This window comes from Mus caroli, chromosome 17, assembly GCF_900094665.2.
Source record: "Mus caroli chromosome 17, CAROLI_EIJ_v1.1, whole genome shotgun sequence".
Classification (NCBI taxonomy): domain Eukaryota; kingdom Metazoa; phylum Chordata; class Mammalia; order Rodentia; family Muridae; genus Mus; species Mus caroli.
In genome coordinates, this window is record NC_034586.1 from 19,365,434 (window position 1) to 19,378,773 (window position 13,340).

At 45.0% G+C, this 13,340-nt stretch overlaps 3 non-coding genes across 3 annotated transcripts; 1 reads left to right on the plus strand and 2 right to left on the minus strand.

The window, feature by feature from the left end:
- Nucleotides 1–7,791: 7,791 nt before the first annotated feature.
- Nucleotides 7,792–7,864, minus strand: Trnak-cuu. The gene has a single exon. It is a non-coding gene; the product is annotated as a tRNA-Lys (tRNA).
- A 4,542-nt stretch (nucleotides 7,865–12,406) lies between these two features.
- Nucleotides 12,407–12,478, plus strand: Trnap-cgg. Its single transcript has one exon. It is a non-coding gene; the product is annotated as a tRNA-Pro (tRNA).
- A 110-nt stretch (nucleotides 12,479–12,588) lies between these two features.
- Trnak-cuu lies at nucleotides 12,589–12,661 on the minus strand. The gene has a single exon. It is a non-coding gene; the product is annotated as a tRNA-Lys (tRNA).
- Between the last annotated feature and the right edge of the window lie 679 nt (nucleotides 12,662–13,340).

The window sequence follows — 13,340 nt, forward strand, 5'->3', positions numbered from 1 at the left end:
AAAATTGGACATAGTAATACCAGAGGATCCCGCAATACCTCTCCTGGGCATATATCCAGAAGATGTCCCAACCGGTAAGAAGGACACATGCTCCACTACGTTCATAGCAGCCTTATTTATAATAGCCAGAAGCTGGAAAGAACCCAGATGCAGTCCTCAAAAGTCTCCCAACCAAAAATAGTTCAAGGCCAGATGGTTTTAGTACAGAATTCTATCAAACCACCAAAGAACACCTAATACCAATACTTCTCAAACTATTCCATAAAATAGAAACAGAAGGCATGCTACCTAATTCATTCTATGAAGCCACAGTTAGTCTGATACCTAAGCCACAAAAAGACCCAACAAAGAAAGAGAACTACAGGCCAACTTCACTTATGAATTATCAATGCAAAAATACTCAATAAAATTCTCACAAGACAAATTCAAGAACACATCAAAATGATCATCACCATGATCAAATAGGCTTCGTCCTAGGGATGCAGGGATGGCTCAATATACGGAAATCCATCAAGGTAATACACTATATAAATAAACGCAAAGAAAAAAATCACATGATCATCTCATTAGATGCTGAAAAAGCCTTCAATAAAATACAATAGCCCTTCATATTAAAAGTCTTGAGAAGATTAGAAATTCAAGGCATATTCCTAAACATATTAAAAGCAATATACAGCAAACCAATAGCCAACATCAAATTAAGTGGAGAAAAACTTGAAGCAATCCCACTAAAATCAGGGACTCGGCAAGGCTGCCCATTCTCTCCCTACCTCTTCAGTTACTAACCTGAAGTCCTAGCCAGAGCAATTAGACAACAAAAAGAGGTCAAAGGGATACAAATTGGAAAGGAAGAGGTCAAGGTATCACTCTTTGCAGATGATATGTTAGTATACATAAGTGATCCCAAAATTCTACCAGAGAACTTCTACACCTGATAAACAACTTCAGTAAAGTGTCTGGATATAAAATTAACTCAAACAAATCCGTAGCCTTTCTCTACACAAAGGATAAATGGACTGAGAAAGAAAGAAACTTAGGAAACAACACCCCTCACAATAGTCACAAATAATATAAAGTATTTTGGGGTAACTCTAACCAAGCAAGTGAAAGATCTGTATGACAATAGCTTCAAATCTCTGAAGAAAGAAATCAAAGAAGACCTCAGGAGATAGAAAAATCTCCTAAGCTCATGGATCAGTAGAATTAATATAGTAAAAATGGCCATCTTGCTAAAAGCAATCTACAGATTCAATGCAATACCCATCAAAATTCAAACTCAACTCTTCACAGAGATAGAAAGAGCAATTCTCAACTTCATCTGGAATGTAAAAAAAAAAAAAAACAGGATAGCAAAAACAATTCTCAATTTGTTCCCAGAACTTCTGGGGAAATCACCATCCCTGACCTCAAGCTATACTACAGAGCAATAGTGATTTAGGAAAAAAAGAAAGAAAGAAAGAAAAGAAAAAGAAAAAAGAATGCATAGTATTGGTACAGAGACAGACAGGTAGACCAATGGAATAGAATTGAAGACCCAGAAATAAACCCACACACCTAATGTCACTTGATCTTTGACAAAGAAGCCAAAATCATACAGTGGAAAAAAGACAGAATTTTCAACAAATTCTAACTGGCAGTCTAAATGTAGAATAATTCAAATTGATCCAATTTTATCTCCTTGTACAAAGCTCAAGCCCAAGTGGATTAAGGACCTCCACATAAAACCAGATACACTGAGTCTAATAGAAGAGAAAATGGGAAAGAACCTTGAACACATTGGCACAGGGGAAATTTTCCTGAACCGAACACCAGTGGCTCAGGCTCTAAGATCAACAATTAACAAATGGGAACTCATAAAACTGAAAAGCTTCTATAAGTCAAAGGACACTGTCAATAGGACAAAACACCAACCTACGAATTGGGAAAAGATCTTTACCAATACTACATCTAATAGAGGGCTAATATCCAAAATATACAAAGAACTTAAGAAGTTAAACTCCAGAAAACCAAATTTTAAAAAATGGGGAAAAGTGCTAAACAAAGAATTCTCAACTGAGGAATCCTGAGTGGCTGAGAAACACCTAAAGAAATGTTCAACTTCCTTAGTCATAAGGAAAATGCAAATCAAAATGACCCTGGGATTCCACCTTATACTGGTCAGAATGACTAAGATCAAAAACTCAGGTAACAGCAGGAACTGGTGAAGATGTGGAAAAAGAGGAACACTCCTCCATTGCTAGTGGGATTGCAAGCTAGTTCAACCACTTTGGAAATCAATCTGGAGGTTACTCATAAAATTGGGACAAGCTCTACCTGAAGACCCAGGTATACCACTCCTGGACATATACTCAAAAGATGCTCCAACACATAACAAAGACAAATGCTTCACTGGGTTCACTGAAGCCTAATTTATAATAGCCAGAAGCTGGAAACAACCCAGATGTCCCTCGATAGAAGAATGGATACAGAAAATGTGGTACATTTACACAATGGAATACTACTCAGCTATTAAAAATGATGACTTCATGAACTTTGTAGGCAAATGGATGGAACTAGAAAATATCATCTTGAATGANGTAACCCAAACTCAAAAGGACTTGCATGGTATGTACTCACNGATAAGTGGATTTTAGCCCAAAAGCTCAGAATACCCGTGATACAACTCAAAAATCATATGAAGTTTAACAAGAAGGAAGACCAAAGTGTGGGTGCTTCAAACCTACTTAGAAGGGGAAACAAAATAATCATGGCAGGCAGAGGAAGGGGTGATCTGGGTGGGAGGGGGAAAGGAAGGGGAAGAAAGAAAGAAGGACAGGATCAGGTATGGGAAGAGACAGGAGAGACCTCTAGAGGTCCAGGAGAATGAATAGAAATAAGTAGCAATGGGGGTTGGGGAACTTGGAGAAGCACTAGAAAGTCCCAGATGCCAGGAATTCAAAAGGTTCCCAGGACTCAATGGGGATAATAATAGCTGAAATACAGGGGAGATGGAACCTGAAGAGACTACATCCAGTAGACGGACATGGCACTCAGTTGAGGGATGGGGGCACCCACCCATCTAAAAAAATTTTGCCGAGAATTGTCTCTGTCTAAAGGAAATTTAGGGACAAAAATGGAGCAGAGNCTGAAGGAAAGGCCATCCAGAGACTATCCCACTGTATTCTATCCACAGACACCAAACCCCAACACTATTGCTGATGCCAAGATGTGCTTACAGACAGGAGCCTTGTATGGCTGTCCTCTGATGGCCTCTGCCAGCACCTGACTAAGACAGATGCAGAAACTCACAGTAACCATTGGACTGAGTGTGGGGACCCCAATGGAAAAGTTAGGGGAACCCCATAGGAAGAACAACAGTATCAATTAACTAGACCCCTCAGAGCTCCCAGGGACTAAACTACCAACCAAAGAGTATACATGGGCGGGTTCATGGTTCCCAATACTTATGTAGCAGAGAACTACGTCTTCTGGCGTCAGTGGAAGGGGTAGCACTTGGTCCTGTGGAGGCTTGATGCCCCAGAGAAGGGGAATACTAGAGGGATTAGGTGGGAGTGGCTGGGTGGGGAGGGGGCAAAGGGGGGGCCTCAGGGAGGGGAGAGCAGAAAGGAGGATAACACTTGAAATGTAAACAAATACAATGATTAATACATTTTTAAGGGGGGGAGGGGTTGAAGTCATCCTTGGCTGTGTATTGGATTTGAAGCCTGCCTGGGGAAATGGGAGGAGAAGGGGAGAGGGAAAGAAAGAGCAAGCGGCAGAGAAATCAAGCCCATCTTGAGCTGTGTGCCAAAATGCTGTCTAGAACAGAATAGATTAAGAACATAGAACAGAGGCTATTGGCTGCAGCTTAGACTCAATTGCTGCCTTTTACCTCCTCTCCCTTCCTCCTCCAGGTTGATGGGTCTGTGGTTTAAAGCCAGCTGGTACTCTAGACAGAGCACAAACACCTGCAGCAGTTCTCTTATGGGTAATTTCCCCAACCCATACCAATAGCCACTCTGCACTCTTCAGTGCAACAGAAGGAAGGAGGAGGGTTGTAAAGAGGAGAAGGTGGAAGGAAATAGAAAAAGATGGAAGGACAAAGGAAAGAAAGGAGAATCACTAACAACACATACCTTATCAAAGACACAGTGAGTGACCAGTCCATTTCCCAGAATATAGCGAAGTAAAACTAGCTTTACAAAAACAATTATTTGGTGTCAATTTATTGATTTCCTTAGTGGTTTACTAAAGCGTTGCTTGCACTCCATTTGCAGAGCACAGCTTCACTTGCTACCTGAACCAGAGCAGCCTAAAGAGCCGGCTGAGGCAGTGGCCCAGTGCCCTTCCCAGCCTGCTGACTGACGCCAGCACTTACTCACTAGCTTGCCCACCCCACCTTATGGTTTTAAAGTATAAAATAAAATTACAAAGACTTGCAGGAGCTGTCCTGGCTTCAGTCCACCGGTGACATCTCTCTTCCACTCTCAGTGGTTTCCATGAGGTTACTCCAGGAAGATTCCCCCAACAATCGCTGTCCTTGGGCTCAAATAATCTGGGTTTTGTGCTGTCAGAGTGCTCACTAAATCACAGACCAATTTGCTGGACCTCAAATCATAGACCAACAGCAGTCTTTTTCCCACCTTGAAAGAATGATAGAAGTCACAGAATTGGCTATTATTCTTAAATAGAAATCCAAACAGAAGATCACCCATTACTGGGTTAAGTCATTAAAATTATCATTCTCCCTGGACCCTCCCAGGTCCCCAACCATCCGAAGTCACTGTCAGACGAGCAACCTCTCTTCCTTCAGCCGTCCTGCTGTCCACCTTCTAGTCTGTTTTCTGCCTCCCTCTCTAGTAGAGGGAAGTAAAAGTCTTTCACACTGATAGGAGCTGGTGCATCAGGGCTTGAGATATATATATATATATATATATATATATATATATATATATATATATATATAATTTAAAGTATATTTAAAAAACCTCTCCTGTGTTTTATCAGCCAAGTAGACCAGAATAGACTAAATTTGCCTTCGTGAGGTTGTTAATAAAACAAACTAAAGTGACATGGATGTCACTCCTGTAAGGGCGGTACTCCGGATGCTAGGTTAAGGAGAGTTCAAAGCCAGCCTGGGAACCAGCCAGGGGGCTGGGGGTGTGGGGGCCGGGGAAAAAAGAAATAAATGTATTTAGTTCTTCCCTTATTAATGACCTCTTCTTTCAGCTAACACCTTCTTTTGCCTCTTAGCTAACCACATGAAAGTCTCCGTACGCTCCCAAAATATGGCAGTATTTCTGGCGTACTTTCAGTGCTATACAATGGCTTTGACAGAATAGAACTTGAAAGTCGACAGCATACCTGGATGGCTCTCAGAAGTTCACACCCTACACATTAGTTTGCTAGACCTCACAATTTTAGTTAGATAACCACATTTCTTAAGCAAATAGGCATGCTCTGAGCATTTGACTTATTTTTCGAGTATCTAGGTATGTTGTGAGCTCGTTTACATAGCTGATTTTGCAATTCAAAATGTTACCTGCCAACCAGGTAGTATTTCCATCCTACTTAGGAGGCCAGTGCCATTAGGCCACTGGGGCAGACAAGCTCTCTGTCCCTTGAAAAATATTACATGGAATATTTCCTCACCAGTGGTTAGGGTGTTATCCAGAAATTAGTGTGGGGGCTTGATTACCCAGGATTTCTTGTCTGAGTTGCCACAGACCTCCAGGGCCTGCACCCTCGCGGACCTTGAGCTCCTCTGGCTGTACTCCTGAAACTTCAGCCCATCACTCTACAGGGACATACGCCTGCGCTTCCTTCCCAGGGCTTTCTGGCTCTGGGCACACCGCATTCGCCTTAGACTTGGATAGCACTAGAAAATTGGAGTCCCTGACTTGCCCCATGGTAAAGCTCTGAGCCCTCGAAAAGTCCTCAGTGGGTGTTCCTCCCCAGCCCAGCCCTGAACCGTGCTGCGGAGAGAGACGCTGTGACAGACCCCTACTGAAAAAGGAACGACCTCAGCTGATCCTGTAAGGCTCGATCGCAGAAATCAGAGCCTTCTCTGCCTCCCACGCTCGCAGTCCCAGGACTGAACGCCACCTTGGAAGTCTGGCCACCGTTCAGGACCTTGAAGATTCAGCCCGGATCCTCTCAGTGTAGACACCAGAGCACCAGAGGCATCGGGGCTCGAGACAGCCCTCCCACCTCCGAGAGATGCCCGAAGCGACTCCTTAGAAGAGTCCCTCTCTTCGTTCATGATAGCTGGCAATTTACCCAGTAGTGAAAATTCGGCAGAATCTGGGGCTGTTCCGTTAAGTCTCCACCCCGCCTTTCAGCTCAAGGAACCCTAGAGGGACGACTCCTCGCGTCTATTCGTTCTCTGCACAGGAATCCGCCTTGCGATTCGAAACATTGAGCTAGACCCGGACTCAGTCAGGACTCTACAGGGGCCGGAGGGCTAACTGCGGTTCTTGGAGTATGTTTCCTATCCGAAGCGCGAGGATTTCTTAAATTTAAAAATTCTTTGCATTTTTACGGAGAGCATGGAAAAAAGGGAAGCTCCGACGCAGACTCGCAAAGCTGAGATCCTAGCCAGTTCCGGGCGCGGCTCCCCTTTCTCGGGTCTGCGCCCCAGGGGACCTGAAAATGCTAGTCCAGCAAATCGGAGGAGGTCACAGGCTCTTGACCACTTTTCGGGTCGTGTTGGGTTGGACCCAAGCAAACTAGTAATGATTAAAGGCCGGTGATCTGGAACCAGATTTGCACTTAAGGTCTACTGGCAAACTTCAAACCGGTATTTATTAGCAAGCCAGATGTCTTGCAGATTGTCCCACAAACCTGTTTTCTCTAATTGTGTTTCTTCTCATGTAGCTCAGGGTGTCTCAAACACACTAAAAAGCTGACTAGAAGCTGGTGCATCTCAGACGCCTGTTCCAGTTCTCCCTGCTTTGCCAGGACAGCTGGATTGATTTTGGGTTTTTGTTGTTGGTTTTTTTTTTTTTTTAATTCCAACATTTTTCATTATTTTTATCCATCAGGTTAGTTTGAATAATGCCAGCCATTCTCGATGGACATTTTGAGTTATGAGCTGATGCTGTAGCTCAGCTAATTGCTTGCCTAACCCTGGGTTCCAACCTGAACACCAGATTAATACACACACATGCCTATACTTCCAGGACACAAGAAGTGAAGGCAGGAAGATCAGAAACGCAGCTATCCTTGACTTTGTCGGGACCAGTCTGAGCTACAGGAGCGAGACCCTGCCTCAAACAGAAAACAAGGTCCAAACAAACAAAAAAACCACTTTGAGTACTTACGGATTTCCGTTTTCATTTGTTTAGTCATACCTTCTAAGCAGCCAAGGTCGACTTCTAATTCTCACGATTTGATTGGCAAAAGAAAAGGACTTGCCAAAGACTTGAACCCAGGACCTTTCACACCCTAAGCGAGGATCATACCCCTAGACCAACAAGCCTTAAAGGGAGGCTTCAGCTACTCTTTCTAAGAGGGATATAGTGGAGTCCTGTAGTTGAATTCAGTAAACAGAAAGAATTGAATTTCAGATCTACCCGAAAAGGGTGATGCAAGACTACCCACTGCCCCACTTTATCCAGAATGTCAAAGATAGAGTAGACTCTGTAACATTTCCACCCACTCTAATCTAGTACAACCAGTGCTGCTTCAGGCAGAGCAAAAGACACACAAACTACTCACTGCCTCCAATTCCGACCTAATGTCAGAGTTACCGGGGCACTACGGGGAAGTGCCAGTGTTGTCTCCAGGTGAGACTCAACTAAAATAACATCTCGCCCAACGTGGGGCTCGAACCCACGACCCTGAGATTAAGAGTCTCATGCTCTACCGACTGAGCTAGCCGGGCGACTGCTTTCTAGCCTAGAAGTTTGCTAATTGTGACCTGAAGGTATTGAACTGGCAAAGTAAATAAAGCCATTTCAGACTAAGGGCAGCTTCTAAAAAGTTTCACCTCCACACAGCAGACACACGCCCGGGACACTGAGCTACACACATTAAGGCTGAACTGCCTGCTCGTTCTCCTTCTCCTATTCCCAGCCGCAAGTGGAACCTCTAGTCCCACCCACTAACCACTGAGTAAGCGTCCCCAGAGCCAGACTTTGGCTACCACTTGCTCCGTTCGCATATCATAGAAATGCAATGCAGACAGACACAGCCATGGCTGGCGCTGGAGGAGCAAGGTCCAACCTGGGTCTGTACCTGCACCAGGTCTTTGTGCATCTGATCAGTATTTGCTTACTAAACTGTATGTTTGCCCGAACAGACGTCTCTGTTGTCCTTTGTTTCCCCAAAACTGAACCTAATCTAAAGGTAAGAGATGTCTCATGTGAGTCTAGTGCCCTGGCTTTGTTGTTAACAGACGTGGCCTCTCAGGTCTTAGCCCAGGTGGCACAGAGTCTGGGAGCTGGCTTAGGGTGGCCATAGGGGGAAACAAGTCAGTCAACGTACTTCAGCTCAAAATGTGGGTCAGTAGGGTGGAGAGAAGGAGTCTGGGGAATTCCAGTAGCAAGTTGCTATACTCAAAGGTGGAGTTTCTATAACACAGTAAGGCAAGAGAGTAGCCACTAGCCCAGTATCTTAGGACTCTTGTCCAAACTAAAACATCACGTGGCCCAAAGTGGGGCTAAAACCCAAGACCCTAAGATTAACAGCTCTCTACTTGGCCAAAACACAAACAAAACAAAAACGTTTTGTGATCTACCGACTGAGCTAGCTGAAAAGCCCATACAAACATTCTGGGGACGGGTATAAACTCGTTTTGCAGGTGAAGTTTAAATTTCCCATCTTGGCATTTGGCTACCCGAAGGGCTGCCTCTCCAAAAACTCTGACCTGAGCCAAAGGCAGAGAGATTGAAGTTGCAGGCACAGGTTTGTTTGGTTTTTGTTTTTGGTTTTTTGGGTTTTTTTTTTTGTTTTGTTGTTTTTTTTTTTTTGTGTTTTTTTTTTTTTTTTTTTTTTTTTTTTTATTGCTGAAGGTTTTCAGGAGGCTTCCCTCCAACAAGTAGAGGTGGCCAGCTGCAACACAGTTTCTATTGTATTGTAGAAGTGCTACATTAGCCTGGTTTCGATATCCAAAGTCCATGTCTCAGGGTTAAGTCTGGGTCTTTTGAACAATGATACACTGTTTCCTAACATTTCCTAACAAGTGTTTCATAAGCTAAAAAAGAACACAACATAAAAGCGGGCTTATTCGGATTTGAACCCAGGACCTCTCACACCCCAAGCGAAAATTATACCCCAAGACCAACGAGCCACATCAACCACTGTAGCAGCTGTACTCTGTGGTGGCAGTTGAAACAATAGCGGACCTTGAAGCGCTCAGCGAATAAGAAAGTTATGTTTTAGATAATCCTTTAAGAGCAAATTCCAGGACCGTATACGCCAAAATAATCAACTTTTCCAGTCTCCCTTCACAACCTACAAAGTGTGAAACAGCCTCAGGTCCACAATCCGAGGTCCCCTCGGTCTTGGCCTTGGTTACGGGCAACAAGGCTGGGATCGTTTGCCCGCGCAGCTGCAAACGAGGTCATTCCCGACGATCAGACGGAGTCCCTAGGAGTCAAGGGGTGGCTGCATGGAGGGTCCTTGCCACGCAGCAGCGCCAGAGCTCAGTAAATGTCAGGTGAGTGCCAGCTGTACCAAGCCCCTCGCCACTTCTTCCATTTTTGTATTCCATCTGCCCATCCCTGTCAAAATCAAGAAGGCTCACACCTTTAATCTTCGATGCCATCCTTATCCACATAGCGAATTTCAGGACAGACAAGGTTGCATAGATGGATTATATCTCGAAAGAAAGAAAAGAAAAGGAGAGGGGGGAGGGGAAGAGAGAAGAAAAAGAAAGGAAAAGACTTTGATTTGAGGGCGACAGACCACCAATGCATCAGACCACCAGTGTCCCTCCCACTCCCGCTCCCGTACTGGGGGCAGTTGCTGTGCTCTCTCTCACCAGAAGTTGCCTTGAGAAAACAGGGCCACGCCCAGAATGTGGAGATGGGTGTCCATCCTCACCTATCCTCCTAATATCCAAGAAATCTGGGTTGAAAGTGCACCCCTTCCCTCGCACTAGTTGTCTCTGTTATGATGTGCCTGAGGTCTAGGATTCCAACTTAAATTCTATCTGCTAAAGTCCGCGTTTCTCTTCTCTCTGCTTTCAGAAGCTTTATAGGTCTGCTCCCCGAATCTGCTCCTCTTCCTTTTGCTGTTACAGAAAGAAACAGTAAGGTGAACTTGCAGAAAGTCAAAAACGCCTTGGTACTGGGCTCATTCGGGATTGAACCCGGGACCACTCTACCCAAAGAGAGAATCATACCCATAGACCAACGAGCCAGCACGAAACGAAACACTGTTTCCACTCCCTTCTCTCTGAATGAGGTAAAGTCACTGTTTATTTTTATTCTCACTTCTTAGGTTAGTCAGTATCACTGTGCACAAGAACCGTAAGGATTCACCGGTTCACAGCCGCTATGGGATTTCCAAAGCGGAAGCTAGTCCAGCGACATAAACCAAGGAGATGATGAGCTGGCGAAATTTCCATTCTCTAAATGCCTGACAGAATACGGACCGGGTTACCTGTCATTAGAGTAGAAGACATTCTAGGCAGGGTACCGACGTTAGAGATCACAAAGGGGAGTGCAGACAGCATCCATTTCTCAAAATGATAAATGCCAATCAAAACAAAATACAAAACTGACAAGCCAAAGACTTATAACTTGGCTACATAGATTTAAAGCCCTTAAAATAGAGTTTTAGCCAGGCGTGACAAGAAAAACCTAAAATAGCAATACTTGAGATGTGAGGTAAAATGGATTAGGAGTTCAAGGTTATCTCTGACTCCATAGTGAGTTTGAAGCCAGCCTGCACTACATGAGACCCTGGTGGTGATGGCAGTGGCAGCGGCGGTTTGGTTTGGTTTGGTTTTGGGGTTGTGTGGCAAGAAAAAGAAATGGAATCCTAGACATCAATAGCTCTGTTTCTCTCATCTTTGAGACAGATTCTCGTTCTATTGCCTGGGCTAGCCCCAAAGAAGACACCCTGCTACAAGTGTACAATCCCAGACTGCTCCTAAGTGGATTCGGTGAGAAATAACCAAGCTTTGAACTGGAGGCTCCTTGTGAGCTGGGAAGAGTTTCAAGACCCCCAAACTGCATATTTGTCATCCTTGCACTGTAGAAGCCAAGGCTGGGGATCAGTCGGGGTTGCAGGGACCCTGAGCTAAAGTTCTAGGAGAACCAAGCAAGAGGCAAGAGGTCTTGTCCAATACACACAAGACAGTTCAGGTTAGCAGAAAGGATGGACAGTTTAGAAGTCCAGAGCCTGGGCTCTTGGGGTTCTGCTCCACTGCTGCACTGTGGAGCTCTGGAAGGACCTTTCTACCCACTTCCCACCCGGCTACAGCCTAGTACAGAACTGAGACTCCCACACTATTGAATTGTGGGATTCCTCCACCCAATTCTGTTTGATCAGACCTGAATCGAATCAACCTCTCTCAGAATGAGACCTCATAGGGAGTTGCATCCAGACTGTGGAGCCAGGCAGAAGGACAACCAAAAGTGGACGAGAAACAAGGGTGTGTATGGGCTCCTTGGCCTAGTCTAGGAGTCTTGTTTAGTTAGAGTGTAAGAGGGTCAAATGCTGGAGAAACTCGGCCCTCAGCTGTTCTTTCCTATTAAGGGGGCAGAGCAACAGGTTTCTGTCACTGAGTCCCTACAGGCAACTTCTCGGTATGGAGGGGCAAACCAGCCCAATGGTGTTGGAATCCCGAGTGGGGCAAGAATTCACAGTAACACTCCAGTGGGCCAGGTCCCAGGCTCCACCCACTGTGCTGGCTAGGCCACCACCTGCCAGTTGGGTATCTGCTTTCTTTGATCGGAGGTGTCAGATAATTCAGCTCCTTCGATGGGGCCTTTTAGTATTCCCATAGAATTCCCATCGACTTGCCCATAGAGATCGTACCCTGGGGCCAAACTTTCCAGATGCAGACAAAATGTTATGGCTGAGACCAATGGAACCAGACTCCAGGGGAGTGAGGCGTGAATCCTATACATTAGCCAACTGGCTGAACTGTAGCTGCGTCCCCCATTCTTGGGCGACCAGTGGGGCTGTTTGGCCATGTTTGGGAAGAGTTAGTGGGGAGGCTTATTTAATGGCTGTTCCTTGCCTCCACCTTCTCTCTAGTCAGAGACACAGCCTCAACAGCAGTCTCAGCCGCCAGGCAAGGACTTCCCAAAGTGTAGCTTCTCTCCCGAGATACAGGCTACTTTGGAGCCCGCTCTGTGGTAAACTCCCAAATTTTTATTCCCCACTCGACAGCCCTAACAAGTTGCAGAGCGCCGCTCATTTGGGAATGAATACAAGCATTTAAGGAAGTGTAAGGAAGTAGGAGTTGTGTGGCTCGTTGGTCTAGGGGTATGATTCTCGCTTCGGGTGCGAGAGGTCCCGGGTTCAAATCCCGGACGAGCCCTGGATGGGGTCCAGTTTCCCAATGTTTTTATTTCCGTTATTTTTCAGAATTCTAACAAGTTAAAGAATGTTTCTCTGCTTATGTGGCAATCCCCGATGGCAAAACAGTAATACCTAACGTGAAGCTCGAACCCACGACCCTGAGAGCAAGAGTCTCATGCTCTACCGACTGAGCTAGCCAAGCTCTACAACAAACTTCTAGCCAAGAAGTCACAGAGCCATTATTGTTCTTTTCTCTCTTGGTGGAGAAAATTACAAGTGGAAAACAAATAGAGCGCCGGACCATCTAGTGAGGAACTCAGCCACATGGACTGGAGAAGTACACGCGGGCATGGATATACCAAGGTGCGAGCTGAGCGGCCGCTAGGAAACCAGTGTTTGACAACGCACTGAGGCCAGAAATCTAGATAGGCACTCAGGGGCATCTGCTCTGAAAGGTAGAAGCTTCGCTCTTAAGCGATCACATCTTTTCCAGGGACAGGAAACTCGAGAGCTGTTTTTAGCCAATGAAATCCATATGAAGGCGTGTAGGTTAGTGAAAATAAGGAGAACAAGGCGTATCTCCCTGCAATGGTTCTTAAAGGATGGGTCTCCTCTAGGCCTATGAGAGGCCTCTAGACCAAACCCGAAACCCAGCAGGAGGCCACAATTTCATCACCCACCTGCTATCTAGTGGGCGTCCCTTTAAAATTCATTCTTTGACAATTTCATGCATTTATATAACGTATGTTGGTCATTTTACTCCTCCATTTTCCACCCACTCCAGCTGGTTCCCACTTATTCCCGAAAAAGCCTCTCTCCTATTTTCGTGTCTGTTGTTTTGCTTGCATGTTTCTTAGTTTGGTTTTTTTTTTTTTTTTTTT